The sequence below is a fragment of the Gorilla gorilla genome, chromosome 22, assembly GCF_029281585.2.
Source record: "Gorilla gorilla gorilla isolate KB3781 chromosome 22, NHGRI_mGorGor1-v2.1_pri, whole genome shotgun sequence".
Classification (NCBI taxonomy): domain Eukaryota; kingdom Metazoa; phylum Chordata; class Mammalia; order Primates; family Hominidae; genus Gorilla; species Gorilla gorilla.
In genome coordinates, this window is record NC_073246.2 from 21,743,983 (window position 1) to 21,747,882 (window position 3,900).

The 3,900-nt window shown below is 40.0% G+C and overlaps 1 pseudogene; it reads right to left on the minus strand.

The window, feature by feature from the left end:
- Nucleotides 1–225: 225 nt before the first annotated feature.
- On the minus strand, nucleotides 226–998 carry LOC101153511 (complement component 1 Q subcomponent-binding protein, mitochondrial-like; annotated as a pseudogene).
- Nucleotides 999–3,900: the final 2,902 nt, after the last annotated feature.

The following is a 3,900-nucleotide window of genomic DNA, read 5'->3' on the forward strand; positions in this document are numbered from 1 at the left end:
ATTTTATTGTCTATCGTGTTATACAAAAATCTAGAAATAATAGATTTGTACAGAAAAAACAAATGATAATAAATGGGAGCACAAAAGAAAGAATTTAAATTTGCTATTTTTCCCAGTGGTATTAAGATGACAATCATTTTAAAGCACATGTGTCTGGCTTCAGGGTAGGATTTGTTCACCAGCCAAAGCCTGCCATAAAACTATGGCTTTCAGTGTCTGTCCGTTCTACTGGCTCTTGACAGAACTTCTGAGGTCTTCAAGAAAAGTCATGTACTCCTGCTCCTCCAGGGCTGTGCTGAGCTCCATTAGCTTATGGGCAAAAGGGTTGGCCACCCCTCCATTCAGAAGAAAATCCATTAGGTGGTCATATAAGGCCGAGTCCGGGGAATCTGTGTTGAGTGTAAAATTAGTGTCCTTTCATTGAGACTCCCCATTGGACTGAAAGTTACTTCCCTGATAGAGAAAAGGCCACTCTCAACCTCTCTCTCCGGCCCACCCTCATCCTCTGGGTAGTTTCAGTCCAGCACAAGGGCCTTCTTGCCACCATTCTTTATAACTTGAACCACGAAATTGGGAGGTGATGCCAATTCAGGCTCCTGTTCTCCAACTTGCTGCCCTTTCGAGGGTTCTTCCTTACCATCAAGTGTCGGTGGGATGCTGTTGTTAATGTTCAAAGGGACAGCGATCTTTCCCTGGCAGCTTTTCCCACTAATTTAGCTTCTGTCCCATTTAACTGCCGCTCCCATCCTCCAGACATCTTAGGAAGGGTTTTACGCTTCTGGATTTTCCTCTCCTCCTCAATTTCACAATTCAGGATATCAACAGTCTCCTTTGGTGTGCAGCGCGCCACAGCCACAGGGGCAGGACCTGCGAGGCCGCAGGAGGCCAAGCCATCTCTGGGACCCCAGGGACCCGGTGCGCACGCTGAGCAGCACCAAGGACGGGGCGCACGGCCGGGGCTACGGCTGCAGGAGCTGCCGGAAGGGCGAGGCAGGGGGTTATTTTTCTATTTCATTTTGATCATGATTATAAAATACGAAATCAATGCATTCTTAAAAAGTGCTATAATGTAAAAATTATAAATATACAAAACACGAAGAATCAGCATGTAGTTTGTGTTTAGAATTATTATGCAGTTAATATTAGCAGTGTTAAACATGAATTTAATAGAAATGAGCATAATCCAGTTTATTGTGATATAATATCTTTAGGTGAATCATAGTCTTTACATTTGTAGATTAGCTATTTTTGAAATGTATAAGATAGCACAAAGTATGTGATGGCATAAGAGTAGATGCATGGTGAATCTTCCATGCTCACCTTTGGTGTCATGGAATTATTTATTCTACATTACATATGTATAAGTACCAGTGAATAAATTTGATCATGTTAATGTTGAACACAGAATTTTATGCAAGGAATGCCCTCCACCCATTAACTTCCTGAGTCCTAAACTGTTGAGTATACAGCCACTGTGAAAATAATATAATGATGAAGACCTGCTAAGTACATCTCTCTAGAGCAGCATTTTAAATATGGCACTGCTTGGTCAGCTCACTATAAAAAGAAGTATCAAGACTAGGTTTGAGAGTTAAGATCCCTTAGGGCCAGGCATCCGTTCTATAAGACAGGCAGAGGTGCATTTCTTATCTCTTCAATGATAATAAAAGCTTTTTATGTACTAGTATCTATGGTTCTAGCATCACAACCAATCACTAAGAAATTCTCCAGTGGTTCTTACAGGATCCAAATCAATTAGTGTGGCAGTTTCTCCCTTCATGTTACCATTTGCACTAGTGTCGTTAAGGCCCCTACTCTTACACGGTGGTTCACAAGAATCCAGATCTGTTAAATTGGCAAGTTGTGTAGAGAATAGGACTTTGGGATAGATGGGGAATGTGATTCCAAATTCCACCTAGGTCTCCTGTAATGTGATTCTCCAGATTGGCCTTCTCTTCTCTTTATGCAATTGCTCCTCATTCCTCTTGCTTTTCTTCCCCATACCCAGTCCTCTCTATTTTTGTTATATTAGAAACAGGTTCTAAGCACAAACACTCTCTAGTGGTGATTCTTTTGATCTGTGTGTGTGTCTATGTGTGTGTACACAAATTCTTAAGTTTATATATATACTTGTGTGTATATATATACCACATATATATAAGTGTATGTGGTATATGTTTGTATTCTATCAGAAAGACCTCCACATATAAGGGGAAGGAAATAGAGAGCAACCAGACTAATACTCGAATGTGTAGCACACCCTAGAAATTACTAAATCAGTTATTAAAAATATAGTTAACTTCATTTTCAGCTACATAATAGGGAGCAATAAAGTGCAAAATGACAGTACAGTTTCATAGTACTTCATTAGTGATCATCTCAGTCCCTATTTCTAACTAGATAATTTTTGTATGGAACTTTTACTCTGCATCATTATTTGATTTTGTCACTGTATTAGCCAGAGAACCACAGAACCAATGGATGTGTGTGTGTATGTGTGTGTTTGTGTGTGTGTGTGTGCGTGTGTGTAGATATATTGTCTTAAGCAGTTTGGGATAAAATGCCGTATACTGGTTGGCTTGTAAACAACAGAAATGTGTTTCTTAAGAGTTCTGGAGGCTGGACGTCTGACATCAGGGTATCAGCATGCTCGAGTTCTGGTGAGAGCTCTCTTCCAGGTTGCAGACTGCTAACTTCTCATTATATCCTCACATAGTGGAAAAAAGCGCTCTGTGGTCTCTTATATAAGGACATTAAACCCATTCACAAGGGCTGTGCCCTCATAACCTAATCATGTTACAAATGCCCCACCTCTAAATATCATCATCACTTTGGGGTCAGAATTTCAACATACACATTTTGAGTGAACACAAACATTCAGTTCATTGCACATAGATATGAAATTTTTCTTCATTATATGTGTATGTGCATGTATGTATAGACACACACACGCATGCCCACATGTACACACACGCACACCCATATATATGTGAGGAAGGAAGAGAGAGAAGCAGGAAGGTCTTTGTTAATGTTTTGTTAACATTTATTTTAAGTTCAGGGGTACATGTGCAGTTTGTTATGTAGATAAATCCATGTCTTGGGGGTTTGCTGTACAGATTATTTTGGCAGCCAGGTATTATGCTTAGTACCCATTAGTTATTTTTCCTGTTCCTCTCTTTCCTCCCACTCTCCACCTCCGGTAGGTCTCAGTGTGTGTTGCTCCCCTCTATGTATCCATGTGTTCTCATTATTTAGCTCCCACTTACAAGTGAGAACATGGAAATTCTACCAGATGCACATCCAAATTCTACAAGATATTTCTTTTAAGAAAGTGGCTCACAGAACTGGGGAGACCAGCAAAGTCCAAAATTGGCAGGGCAGGCCAGTAGGCTGGAGATGCCAGGAGGAGTTACTGTTGCAGCTCATGTAGGAAGACAATCTGGAGACAAAGTTTCCTCTTTCTCTGGGGCTCTCAATCTGTTTTCTCTTGAGGTCTTCAACTGAACGGTTGATGCCCACTCACATTATGGAAGGCAGCTTGCTTTATTAGAAGTCTACTGATTTAAATGTTGGCCTCATCTAAAAACTGCCTTTACAGAAGTATTCACATTGTTTGACCAAAGATTTGGGTACTGTGACCTAGTCAAGTTGTCACCTAAAATGAACCATCATGTCACCTGCAATCTGATTGAAAATGCATGTCTATATATCACGATTTTTCATTTTGCTGTTTACATTCCCTCACTACCAATTTAATATTTCTACCTCTAGCCATGTCTGTTTCTATTTTCACAGAATTTAAGATTTTCTTATCAAATGCAATCTTGGTATATTTCTGTTGTCTCTGCTAATTTTCATCAGAATTGGATTTCTTTATTCTTACCTCCTTTTGACATGCTG